This window comes from Pelodiscus sinensis, chromosome 28, assembly GCF_052426305.1.
Source record: "Pelodiscus sinensis isolate ZL-2025 chromosome 28, ASM5242630v1, whole genome shotgun sequence".
Lineage (NCBI taxonomy): Eukaryota > Metazoa > Chordata > Testudines > Trionychidae > Pelodiscus > Pelodiscus sinensis.
The window spans coordinates 6,792,204-6,806,182 of NC_143079.1; the positions used below are offsets into that span (position 1 = coordinate 6,792,204).

Genomic DNA, 13,979 nt, shown 5'->3' on the forward strand with positions numbered 1-13,979 from the left:
AATGCCCTGACACCATCCTGTGCACAGGAATGCAGGCAGGGGCTAATTAATATCCCCTCCATGGCAGGAAGGTCACGGTGTCTTTGGAAAGCATGCAGGCTGGAGCGCAGAGAGCGAAGGTGAAGAATCAGAGATGCCTACGGAACCTGACAGGTGCAATTTACCGGATCCTCGCGTGGTGTAAACTGTCGGGCTTCTATTGAAGTCAGTGGAGCCCTGCCAATTTACACCACCTGAGATACCGCTCTGTTGAAGATAGCTAGGCCAGGTGGATTTAAACCACCTGGGAAGCCAGCCTGCTGTATTTGAATCACCAGCCCTTTGTGGGTAAATGAAGAACAGATGCACGTATTCACTAAAAGAATTTGGAGCAGTGTTTCTTAAACTTTTTAAGACTGAGGAACACCAAACAATAATTTTATTAAAAGACGGTAATGGTGGCGGGGAAAACTTATTGACCAAAAAAAAGGATCGGGTGGAAAGTTATTGAGCAAAAATAAAAAAAGTCGCCTATCCCTTTAAGGGCAGCCATTTTGAACTCTGTTGTTCTCCGCGGCACACCGGTATGCCACTGAAAACTGTTTAAGGAAACACTGGGGTGCTTTGGAGCACCCCAGAGCAATTCCCAGGACCAGACTCTGATTTGCTTCCCCTGATGGATCCAGAGAAGATCTCCCCGTCTTCGTCTCTGATTCCGTAAGGCAACGTGTGCATGACACACCCTGCTGTCAGGGGACTAGTCTGGGGCATGCTCTTCTCATTTGTAGACTTGAATGGATCTGGACTGTGTTTGTGGGCTTTGCAAAAGCCTTGTCCAAAGCTTTGGTGTGGATAGGAGATCATACAGTCCTAGGGCTGGAAGAGACCTCAGGACTCATCGAATCCAGTCTCCTGCCCAAACCAGGACCAATCCCAACTAAATCAACCCAGCCAAGACTTAAAAACTTCTAGGGCACTGGTCTCCAACCTTTTTAACCACAAGATCACTTTTGCAATGTAAGTTCTACCTCAAACCTAAATACCCTTGCCCCACTTCCTTCCTGCCCCACCCTTGCTCTATAGCTTCCCCCTGGTCACCCCATCCCTCTTCTTCCCCCATCCTCACTCAGTTTCACCAGGCTGGGTAGGGTTGAAGGCTACCGTCTTGAGCCAAGGGGTTTGGAGTGTGGAAAGGGCTCTAGGCTCAGCCCAGGGTGGGGGATTGGGATCCAGGAGGGTTTTCAGGGTGCAAGCTCTAGGAAGGAGTTTGAGTGCAGGGGGACTCACATCTGGGACAGGAGGAGGTTGAGGGTTAGGACAAGGGCTCAGGCTGGGTACTGTTTAATAACATAGGGTATGTCTACACTACCCCGCTAGTTCGAACTAGCGGGGTAATGTAGGCATACCGCACTTGCAAATGAAGCCCGGGATTTGAATTTCCCGGGCTTCATTTGCATAAGCGGGGAGCCGCCATTTTTAAATCCCCGCTTGTTCGAACCCCGGGCTTCATTTGCAAGTGCGGTATGCCTACATTACCCTCCTAGTTCGAACTAGGAAGGTAGTGTAGACATACCCATATGGAGATATACCTCTCTCATAGAGCTGGAAGGGACCTTGAGAGGTCATCGAGTCCAGTCCATTTCCCTCACAGCAGGACCAAGTACCATCCCTCACAGATTTGCCCCACTCTCTAAATGGCCCCTCAGGGATTGAGCTCACAACGCTGAGTTTAGCAGGCCAATGCTCAAACCACCAAGCTATCCCTCCCTCTGATATATAACTTCTGGGTGGTGGAACAGTGGAGTTAAGGCAGGCTCTCTGTGTGGCGTTAGAGTACAGAAGTGGGGGGAGGAGAGACACCCTGACATCAGCACTCCCCCTCTTCTTCCTCCCACACCCTGCACAGCAAGCAGGAGGCTCCAGGGGGGGCAGTTCCAAGGCAGAGGGCAGGAGCAGCATGACAGTGGGTGGAGGGGCAGCTGAAGTGATAGGTTTCTGCCCAAACCAGTCAGGATCACCTATCAGAGGCTCCAAGATCTACCGGTAGATCCCGATCGACTGGTTGGTGACCCCTGCTCTAGGGATGGAGATTCCACCCCCTCCCTAAGGAACCCAGCCCAGTGCTTCCCCACCCTCCTAGGGAAAGAGTTTTTCCTAATCCAACCTAGACCTCCCTCGCTGCATGTTGAGACCATGTTGAGAAATGGAAATCTGCCGTGCAAAGCCGTTGTGCACCTCATGGGATGGGATGCCTGTGGCTGTCTTCTGGGATGATCTCGAACGAGCATTTCAAAACCCTTGCAAGAGCACCTCCAGGACAAGTCAGTTACGGTGTCCAACCATAATGCAATGGCCCTTGCTTCTCTGCAGCTCACCACTTTCTCTCTCACTCCTCCCGCTGGCATTGCTGCATTCAGGGAGAGTTGAGACCAAAACACACGTGGCAAAGCAGCAAACAGCACTCACAGGTGGGGTTGGGTGGGCCAAGCGGTGCACAAGCCAATGCTGTGCAAACACCCCACAACCAGTCCGCCAATGCCCCTCAGTCCTGCTTCCCCGCCTCCCCCAGGTCTGGAACCGTAATCCCCACAGCTATTCTAGTCCTAGCCCTCCCACCCAGCTCTGCCAACGGGTCTAAACACTCAGCTAGAACAACCCACGTTCTTCCAGGCCTGCCCCCACACACCAGCGCTGCTAATGTACCTTTGCCTCAACCTGCCCTAGCAGTCAGCAATTAGCAATTCAAGGAGCATCAGATGACTGCAAATAGAAAGCATCTGACTCCCAGGAGTGCTGGATCAAGCTTCACCCTTTCCAAAAATACTAGGAGCCAGATCTTCATTGAGTCATTTGGGGAGGAGAACAGCCACCCGGATTCACGGTGCATAGTAAAGTTCATTGTATTGCAAACACCCTCTGAATTTCTGTGAATTCGTTTGGCAATGCCTGGTGAAATGTCACCAGCCTTGGCACGTTTCCTCAGGCACCCATTCCATCCTGCTGATCATAAAAGTGCTAACGAGAAACCTTTTTAAAAGCGACCGGGGATTGGAGGGGCCGGGTGTGCAAAGAGCTGGTGCTGAGAACTGGATACCGCACCTTGCAGGTGTGTCACGTTCCTCCCCTTACCCCCTGGCCAAAAACCCCTGAAGCACCCAAAATCACTCATCACTTTGCAAAATCTCAGCCTAATATTTTACTTGCCCATCACAAGAAAGAAACAAAGCATGCCAGACAAAGGCAGGAGCGCTACGGCTGCGGCGTCCCAATGCACGGAGCAATGTATCCAGGGAGAGCAATGCTGGAACGTTGTCTGATGGCAGAGGGTTGTCTTTGGGCACCTGACCATGCCTGGCTGAATTTCACTGCTTGGGTCGCTCTTATGCAGGCCTCTTTTCCAAAGCCATGTAAGGACATGGGGGAGGGCGCATTGAAAGGACTGTGTGGAGCATCCCATGGAAATTCTGTTGTCTTTTTTAATGCTCCAATCTGCCAGTAACAGCAAGGGTTGCCAGGTGTCCGGTTTTTGCCCAGACTGTTCAGTATTTGGCTTCCCCATCCAATAAAAAAACCCCAGAAAATATTGGACATGTCTAGTATTTCCTGTTTCCCTCGATTGAAGCCTGGGACAGCATATGGCGGGGGATTGAGGAGTGCAGGGCCATTTAAAGGCGCAGCAACTTTTTTTTTTTGCTCAACCAAGTTTGCCGTGTTTGGGATTTTCGTTGAAAGCATCTGGCAAGCCTATTAACAACTCTGCCTGACGTGAAACTGGCTGATTTCAGGAAAGGCCCAGCCGCTCGGGCTCAGCGCATGGCTCTAGCGAGGCCACACAGTGCTCTGCACCCGTGGGACACAAGACACCTGCCTGCGCTCACAACGCAAAGTGGGTGGCAGGTGCTGGGGCTGCTCAGGGCCCCTCTGAGAACGTGGGTCCTCTTAGGCAGCGATTTCTGAAAGGCTGCAATGGCGCAGCTACAGGACGCTGAACAAACAGATGTTAGTCGCGAAGGAGGCAAGGGGCACGTTCCGAGCTGAAACCGATTCTAGGCCCACACTCAACACGTGACCCCTCCCAGTTCACAGCTGGGCCCCCCGCTCCAAGATCAGGAGTGAGGGCTGCATCTCCGATGCCAGAAACTGAGGGCCCTTTATGTTCAGCAGAGGGTTGGTCTTGGGACTGGGAGCAGGGGAGCAGCGTTCCGTTCCTGCGCCTGCCACGGCTGGTTGGGAGTCCGAGCCGTCCTCTCTGTGCCGGGGCGCTTCCTTGGCAGTGAAATAAGGACAACAAGGGCCGCCCAGCCAGCCCAGGGTCCCGGGGGAGGTGCAATCTGGCCTCATGCTGGATCTGAGGATCGGGCTCCGTGTGAGAAGGGAGAAGAGCAAAAGCACATTGGGGCTGGAGGGGCAGGGCTGTTGGCTACAAAAGAGGCAGCAAGAAGGCCGGATTGAAAAGCCAAGGAGCCAATTCTGCTCTTCGTTCCACCAGCGTCCGAGCGTCAGAGTCGCTCTGGGTTTGCAGCTGTGGGGAGCAGAATCTAGCCCGAGGAAGGGGGAAGCTCTCATGCCAGCTTGGAGAAGATGCTGCCCAGGCACCTCCAAGGCATGCCGGGCTGCTGATCCACTCGCTGCCTAGCCGCATGGGAACAGGCAACACAGCTCTGCTTGGGGGAGAGCCTGGTCGCAGCCCCTGGGGAGCCATGTCCGTGCCGGGCGTCACACCCAGCCCCGCTGGCCCCGCGGAGCTCCCATTAGCCGGGCTGCCTGGCTGGGCGCCCTGGTGGGATGCCTGCGTTCTCCTGGAGGGAGTCGAGCTGGCCAGCACCAGAGCTTTCCGCCCCGGGAGGACGGCAGCCCCCCCCACTTCCCGGGGCGAACGGGGTCCCAGCTTCCTCATTCCTCTTCAATTATTGACTGCAAACTGCCCGCCCACTCGGGCCTCCGCCGGGGCCGGGTTGCCAGCTCCTCCTGACCCCGCCGGAGCACAGGGTCAGCAGCACATTTCGGTGCGCGCGGGAGAGATGATTTAATCTCTTCACCCACCTCTTCCCATTTGCCAGGAGGAATCAATCACTCCCCCCCTCTTTCCTGGGCAGGCGGAGGTGGGAGTCTGGCTTCCCACCCCCCCCCCCCCAACTCGGAGAGAAGTGGCAGGTGCCTCCTTTTCACGCGGGCACGGAGCGACACCGCCAGGGGTCGCCGGCTCCCCCGTGAGCACTGTCAAGTGCCACTCGCTGATGGCACAGGGCGCTGTGCACCAAAGGCAGCACTGCCAAGCGCAAGGGGAAGCCGCTGGCTTTTTCCAGGTAACCACAGGGCACAGCTGGTGCCTGGAGATACGCCGGCACCCTGCGGAGACTCATGCTTCGAGATGTCGGTGCCTCCGGTGGGTGTGGAGCTCCCGAAAGGAAACAATCGCACAATTAAACAGCTTGGGCTTAACACCGACGTTCCCTGTAGGCCGGGTGCTTGTGGGGGGCTGCTCAGGAGCGATTCACATGCTGCTCCGCTGATGAGCAGAGCGCCCGCAAGCTAGGTTTTGTGTTTCTATGGGTGGTGCACATCCACAGATGTCTCGGTGCATCTAAAATGTATTCCGCACATGGATGGAAAAAATTAGAGGGAATATTGCTTGATGCCGTGCTGCCCTGTTCCGTGTCTTTCGAATTGCACCTTCTAAAGCGCTGATGGGGTTTTTTTTTGCACCGATGCACTTTGTTCTGATGCAGCACAAGAGAGGGAGGAGGTCTGAGTAGGAGGGAGAAGTGTCCAGTCTCTGCCATGCCTCCGTAACATGAGCCTCGACAAGTGGAGTAAACAAGGGGCGGAGAGGGAAAGTGCTACAATAATCCAATGAGATCGTTAGCTCAGGGGGCCGAGGGGAGGCGAAGGAAATTAGGAGGGCAAAATAAAAACGACATACACCTGTGCCAGCCGGCCTTGGTGACAGGAGGCAGCTCGGCGCCGTATATAAAGCGAACAGGCCCCCCTTCTCTGAGCTGAGGTGGCATGTGCCAGTTCTCGTTGGGGTTAAAAAAACCCTCAACCCCAAACCCGGTGATAAGGGCCCCGGAGGATCCTGAACTCGCAGCGGGTTTTGGAAATCCCCGGGGAGGTGCTGGAGGGCCACCACACTTCAAAGGCCTCAGGGTTCATCGTGCTGCTAATACTGAGCACGGACTGAGCCCCGAGCGCCTGCCTCAGGCCGAGATTCTAGTGGGCACGGGGGGTTTCTTTTAGGCAGCTTGGTCCCACGTCTTTTCCACAGCCTTCTCTAAGGTCCTCGGAGGCAGGAAACCATTCTCCGGAGAATGGCCCCCAGACGGGGCAGACGTAGCTTAGATTTGCTCCACTTCCTTAGGGCCTCCACTGCCCAACCTTGGGGAAACTACGCCTGCTGCCCAATCGACCATATCTGTGGCTGGCAGAGCTACTGTGGACCACATCTGTGGCTAGCAGACACCTACTGTGTCTCCCTGAGCAGCATCTATGGGGACTACCTTCCCACGACCAGTCTTTGTGTGGTATTAGAAACTCATGCTAGGCCAGGCCCTGGGTGGGTTAGAGCGTGCACGGGTGTACATATGTGTGGGGGGGAACACGGGTGAGTCAGGGGGTACAATTTTAAGAAGAGTCTCGGTGATTTAGAAGCCTAAATCTCATTGGTTTGGGCCAGATGTGGGGAACATTTTTTGGGTTGGGGGCCACGGACCCACAGAAAAATCAGTCGGGAGTCGCACACAAGTGAGAAAAAGCCCCCAAGCCCCTTGCTGATGTGGGCTCTGACTGAGGAGAAAGACACTCCCCACGTTCCCCTCGCACCCAGCACCTAGGGGGGCCCACGCTAGTCAATTTTGTGTGCTCCAGCGCCATGGTGGGACAGTAGGGGGCTGGAGCGCCAGTGCGGGCAAGCCGGGGGCCCCCAAGGCCTGTGGTTCCTCACCCCTAGTTTTTGCCCTGACAGTAAGGTGGTGGGTGTGGCCTAGTGTGTTAACCTAGGGAGGACAGGGTTGCAGGTTCTAGTCCCTCCCACCCACATCTCAGGCATGGTCCCATTGGGTTCCCAACTCATCCAGAGTCAGGGTGGGGGTGTCTAGTACAGACTTGGCTGCTGCAAAATCAGTAACGCTCTTAAGAGAAGCAGGCCTCCGTGGGGGCTGTGCAGACTGACATCCTTGCAAAGGACTTTGGAGAGGCCTGTTTCCCTAGTGCTGGCTGGAGCAGTTGAGTGCATGAGGCAGAGATGTGGGGCTCTGGGGCGACCGTGCCACCCGGGATGTGCCAATGTTAGTTTAATAGCTCTGTCTCCAGGCTGTCCGCTTGGAGGCTACTGAGCTGGAACTGCCCGTGGTGTGCTGTGTGCTGCTGCACAGCCGCCGTGGCTCCTGAGCTAATGGACACTGGTGTGCTGCCATGTTTATTAAATACCCTTTGATGAGAGCATTAATATTTCTTAATGGCACCATTTGAGCTGAGCGTCCTTTTTTCCTCCCGAGGATCTGGGCTGTGACATGCAACCGGGACAGCTAAAAATTCCCAACCTCCGTGCAGCAGAGGGGGCCGGAAGAGACGGGGGATGTCGTGCTGGTGCAGATGAACCCCAAAGGGAGGCCAGTTTAGTACATTACCCTTTGCACGCCCACCTGGGGACCCCGAAGAAGGAAAGTCTGGCGAATCACAAAGCTTGTGATTAAGGCCTCGGCGTTGAACTCGGGGAGATCGCGGATCAGCTCTTGGTTGAAGCCAGCTGGGGCCTGCTTTTCCAAGGAGCCCAGCACACTGGGTGCTGGTGCAACCCATCCACCACCTGGGTATGGCATTGCCCCATGCAATGGCACCGAGACCACTTGCAGAGAGAAAGAACGCGGGTGCTCTACAGCCTGAGCTGAGCGCCAGCTGTGGCAGGTCATGCACCAACCTCCCCAGGTCCCGGGTTTGATTCTGCCCGTTGGCGTTACACCAGGCCCTCTTGAAAATCTGCCCGCCCGTCATTGCTGGTGGCCGAGGAAATCAGGCCCTTATGTGGGTATCTTAATGGGAGTTGGGCTCCTTTGAAGACCTGGCCCGGATGGGGAAGGTGCTTATCTCAGAATCCAGCCTGGCATCTCATTTCCCACTCAGTCAAACGGGGCTAATAATCCTCGGTCTGCTTTGACTGCAAACTTCCTGGAGCAGGTGCTGTCTCCCCTGCCATCCATCTGTGCCGTGCCAACATGGGTCCCCGATCTCAAGTGGGCCTTTCAGGTATGACTGTCATAAAGGGATCAGGGCCTGGTGGTGCCGGGTGCTGTACAAACACCCGGCAAAGAAAGCCTCCTTGTCCCAAAGAGCTTGGTGTGTAATGTTAGTGCTATGGAAAAAGGGAAGGGGTAAGTCAGGGCTACTCAACGTTGGAAGCCCTGGGGCCACAATGACACTCAGCACATGCCAAGGGTCGCAACTGAAGAAGTTACTCACCTTGTGCAGTAACGAAGGTTCTTCGAGGTGTGTGTCCCCGCGGGTGCTCCAGCACCTGGCCTCTCTGTGGTGCCTCCGGCACCGAGAGAAACAGTAACCGTGCGCTCGGTGCCCAGCCCCTTGGCACCGATGCCAGCACCGAGGGAGCCAATGGAGTCCGCTGAAGCTTCAATCCAGGCACCAACGGCACCGGCACAAACCATGATGGTCCACGACCCACCCTTCTCCCCTCTTCGGCGTCTCTTGTTTTGTTTTGCAGACCTCGACGGTCGAGAGGAACTGGCAGGGCCGGACTGTGCAAGCAGAAACGGTGCGAAAAGCCGCAAGATGGCCTCCACGCATGCGCAGTGCGGCGAACAACAGCTGAAACATCTCCGAATGGCGGCGCTGGGACGAGCCTGACACCCACAGTGGAGCACCCACAGGGACACTACCCGAAGAAGAAGTGTGGTTGCATATACATGCAAATATATGCAAATAGCTTCTTTCACACTGATGGGCATGAATACAATGATTAAGATGAGACTACACAACACGCAGGCCCCACTGAAGTCAGTTCTGCTGATATTAATAAAATGCAACATTGACCCGATTTCCAGCACTTTTAATGAGCAATGACAGTCCAGGAATTGAACGACTAAAACGCAGCGCGAAAGGAGACCAGCATATTGACTGCTTTTTTGTGTTGGCTCCCCCCCCGCGGGCCAAGTGTTGAGCCCCGCGTAAACCCCAACCGCACTGCAGCCCACAAGCAAACGGGCTGCAGGCTACAGGCGGCCCGCGGGCCATGTGTTGAGTAACCCTGAGGTAAGCGGTCCCAGCACATCCCGAGATGCCTCCTGGTCAGGATTTGGCGGGAGCTCCTGGACGGTGTGAATAAAACACAGCGAGCGCCTCGGCTTGGCAGGAGACCAGCCTGTCATCCAGGGTGGCTCTTTGCCAGGCAGAACAGCGCATTCCAGCGCCCGGTCCTGCAAATGGCCAGGGAGCCCTGAGGCGCTGAGGTAGGTCCGCTCGGGCCCTCGGCGGAGTCCGCTCCCCGTTGAATGAGTCACATTTTGTTTTCCTCTTCATAAATCTTTTCTGGAACATGCCCGATCCCATCTGAGGAAGGGGGAGGAGGCGGCGAGGAAGGGGATCGGTGGAGAGAGAAATGCGCGAAGGCAGGGACTCTAGGTTAGGGAAAGTGGGTGTGGGAATCAACACAATAGCTGGCAGGAGACCAGAACAAACAGATGACTGATTGGACTGAGGTTTGTGAATAAGAACAGGGCTGGCTTGTTATTCACTCCCAGATAGAACTCGGTCTCCCTTTCCCCTCTCCACCCTGCCCCGAGCCAACAGCTGGGACACCAGTAAACAAGAAAGACTTTGCAAGGAGAGACAGCAGGATGGAGCCCAGCTGTTAGCTCCTGGCATTTGCAGCTGCTTGGTGAACTGCAGTTTGCACTGCTGGGCTCCGAGTTCCTGCCGAAGCTGCTGCGCTGTCCCTATATTAGGCTGTGATGATGAAAGAACAATTAGTAAACTGGGGAAGTTAATCCCCAAACAAATAAGGTGATTTCTGCACGGCTTGAGTAGAGCATGTTAGCTCGAAGGGGAGAGGCGGCTCCAGCCGACCAGATTTTTGAAGCTTTTCTCTCCTTGTTATCTTTATAAGGAAGTCAGGATTTTACAAACTGGCTTTCACTGACACAGGGGAAAGTCTAAGGAGGGGTAAGCCAGCCTCCATGGGCTAAGAACCATGCCGTCCCCAAACAAACTCTAGGCGTGAAACGGGCCGTGAAAAGAAAAGAATCACAACTATAGTGCTGCCTAGCAACATTGCACCTATTTGATTGTATCCATCTCTCCCCCACCACGGTAGCAGAATGCCTCTTGTCATCTTAGAGTGTAAACTTTTTGGGGCAAGGAAAGTGTCTACATACATGTATCACTTAATACAACGGGGCCACTGATCCTTACTGAGGCCTTGGGCTGATACTATAATATAAATATTAAACGCTAATCACAACAGATGGTTGGGTTTTTTTCTCCTTCCAATATTTTTCATTTTTATGCCCCTCTGCACTTTTCTGCTTGCGAGCCACGAACCCCTGCAAGCATCATGACACAAAACCTGTACTAGTGGTATTTTCAGGCCAGTTTTGTGGACTCTAATGGAGAATTGGGCAGGTCCAAACCTTAGCTCTCAACCCTCTGGAGTTTCAAAATCCAGATGCAGGTTTGGGCTTTACCTCAGGGGCTCATCTCGACTTAGACAAATCTCAGCATCAGGATGGGGGCCAACCGGGGGAGGGGTGGTACTTTTCCAAGCCCTGCCCACAATCAAGCCCCGCCCACAAACGCCCCACCCGCTCGAGATAACAAAACGAAGCTCCGGTGACAAGCATTTCTCTGCTTTCTTGCATTCTTTCCTTAGCAGTAAAATTGTCGGAGATGTTTCTATATAACAGGGCATTGCCAGAGTTCAGAATTAACCAGAATTCAGTGCGCCTCTTCATTTATATGAGTAGAGACCATTCACACCTCTCCAGGCTATTGCTTTAGGCTGTCTGCAGACTCATTCCCACGGCCCCGCTTTGGTTCATATTTGAAGGGTTCCTTCCCAGCCTTAAGGGCTAGAGACAGACAGACAGACAGAACAGACAGGCAGAAAGACAAGCTAAGATTCTGCATTGGAGAGCTGCCTCCAGAAAGAAGTATCATTTTTCTGAACTGCATCAAGTCGGTTCAGTCTGACCCCCGATTTAGACCTTTTGCAGGTAGATCATCCGTTGCTCGTGAAGAGCCTCAGAGCTCTTTGGCTGCTGTTTAACCCTCCCTTCATAGAACTGAAACCTGTAGCCACTTTAGGTCCAGTTCCCTCAATGTCTTCAGTTCCCAAATGACTGTATTGAGTTCTGACCCCCATAAAAGACAAGCAGTGGTGATAACCCATGAAGCTCTAAGCTGGTGTACCTCTGCTGCCAGCCTGCACAGAGGTACATACCCCACTCGGGAACAGGACTCTCCTGCTAACGTCAGGACTGTAATATCTCTCTAGTCTCCGCGAAGAAACTCTGGAGGCCCAGTTAAAAGATTTCTGTGTCCCCAGTGTTATTCGGAGACACAGCCGGCTGCAAATTCTTGCCCCACGTCATACAGGAAGCCAGGGGCCAATTCAAGATCAGAACCTGAGGCCTGATTTCCAGGCCTCTTCTCCAACCACTAGACAACGCTCCTTTCCCAGCACCAGAGGAGAACGGAGGAGTCCTGGCACTCAAACCCTGGCTCTAGCCACTAGATAACACTCCCTCCCTGTGCCAGGAAGAGAACACAGGAGCCATTTCCAGGCCCCCGAGCCAGGAAGCCTGACCCTGGCTCTAACCACAGCACCCCCCAGCGCCAGCAAAGCCAGAGCTCCGTAAGCTCTCGTGGGCGTAGGAAATCGTCTGATGCCTTGGCCCCTTGACTTCTACGGTACTTTGTATCTTGCCAGAGGGGAGGGACCAGCTGCCCTGGCTCTGCCCTGTGAACTCTCATTGGCTCCCTCGCAGCGTTCCCCGGGGGCTGAGTCATGCTCTGACCCGGAATCACTGCTGGGGTCTCAGCTCCGAGGAGAGAGGCCAGCGGGCTCTTTGGCACTGGGGCCGCAAACGCCGGGTGTGGGAACTGCACACAGATGCGCTGGTCTCTGATGACTCAACCCTAACTGGAGACTGGAGCCGGGAGGGGGAGTTGGAGGGAGAGAAGAGAAATCTTGGGAGGCTAACGGCCCACGGGGGACTCCCTTCAAAGGCCGAGCTAATCTGGTGCTGCGGAGCCCCCTCCTCGCAGGCAGGCGCGAGGGAAGTGATGATTTCCGGCCATTCAGACCCCCTTTTCCTCTGCTGCTCTTCCGGCCAATCTCCCATTCATCAGCCCCAGGTCGAACTGAGAGGGGTGCTCCCTTCGACTTCCCGCAACGTGGACGGTGCCAAAATTCGACTCAAGCAATGCAATTCATGTAGCTGACGTTGTGGATCTTAATTTGAACTTATCCCCTAGAGTAGTCCAGGGGTTCGCGAACACATTCCAAACTGACCTTGTGTCGCCGATCCTCGGACTCCTAGGATATTTTTAATAAAAAGATGAATACCCATTGACTTTGATGGGATCAGTTCTCCAAGTCCTGTGTCCCAGGCACATCCTGGCTCCTCGGCCATGCAAGGATCCTGCTCCGAAGGGACAGCTGAGCCGGAGGGGTTCAGCTCTCTAAGCTAACGCGAACCAAGGGCCCAACGCTCACCCCACGGGCCGGAGCATTTCCCCCGCTGGAGGTCTCCCTGCGTCAGAGCCGAGCTCACATCCAAATGCCTCACACGCTGGGGTAGTTGAGATCCAGAGCCAGGCTTGAATTTCACAGCCGGCCCCTGGACTGCTGCAGACTTTCACAGTTCAGCTCTCTCGTCAGTGGTGTGATAACACCCAACCAGATGCTCTGATACCGTGGAGGAGAGGGGGAGACGTATTAAAAATACCCACAAGACAAAGGAGATCTGATAAAGAGAGCTAGCTAGGCACGCGGAGAGAACAGCGTCTGTTCAGTGCGACTCACATCCACATTGAGGCCCCTACGCTTGCTGCTGCTAACTGTCCTGGGCCACCGTCTGCAATTGCACTATCGCCGTCCTAGTGCCCTTTGCTGATGGCATCCCCCGGAGAGGGTCCAAAACAGGTCAAGAATTTACACAAAGTTTTGCAGAAAATGTTTTCTGGTGTTTTGGGGGGATTCTCTGCTTCCTGCTGTCCCTTCTCCCTGACCTGTGCTGAGGCTCTGAAGGCGGAAAGCTATTTTGAAATGAATTTTGAGGAATCACCAATGCCGCTCTCCAAATCATTTCTCTTCTTTATGCACGCAGGGATCGCGATAAGCCGTCATACCGGCAGCGTCCAATTCTGCCATCCTCACGTTATGCCGTGTGCTAGAGCAGGGGAGAGGGGCCCAATTGCCCTAGGTGCTGTACACACGCACAGCAAGAGAAACTCCCTGCCCCAAGGGTGAGCAAGACTCAAGCTCACATCCATTTTGCAGAGGGAGAGGCTAGGTGAGTCGGCCAGCTCCTGGACCCCTTGTCAGCGCTAGCCACTGCCATGTGCCGTCCCAAGTCCCAGGCCAGGGCCCAGAACCAGAAGACAATCTTAGTATCAGTGTAATTGTTCCTGGGGTAAGGACTGGCACAGTGTGAGCAGTGGAGAGGGCAGGGCGGGGGCTGGCACTGTACCGTCTTAGCATGTCAGTTCTAAGCATTGTGAAATCTGGAATTCTTTGCTAGGGACTCAAACGCACGTGCAGGATTTAAGAAAACATCAAAAACACTTTTCTTTCCTGGACGAGGTCCATCATTTTTCCAGTGAATTTTGGGTGGAGGAAGGAATTTGACAATTGGCAACAGTTACTAGTTACAGTCTAATCTCGCCGAGCCTGCAGAGAGCCCCAGAGTTTAAGGCCAGAAGGGACCCCACTGTGCCCAGGGCAGCCTAAGTGAGCCCCTGGGCAAAATGGGGGGCTGGGGGAAGCT

General features: G+C 54.4%; 1 protein-coding gene across 4 annotated transcripts in view; it reads right to left on the reverse strand.

Annotated features, from left to right (window-relative positions):
• Positions 1-13,979, reverse strand: part of PEBP4 (phosphatidylethanolamine binding protein 4) — a 259,035-nt gene that overhangs the window by 36,400 nt on the left and 208,656 nt on the right. The gene's annotated exons all lie outside the window — the stretch shown is intronic.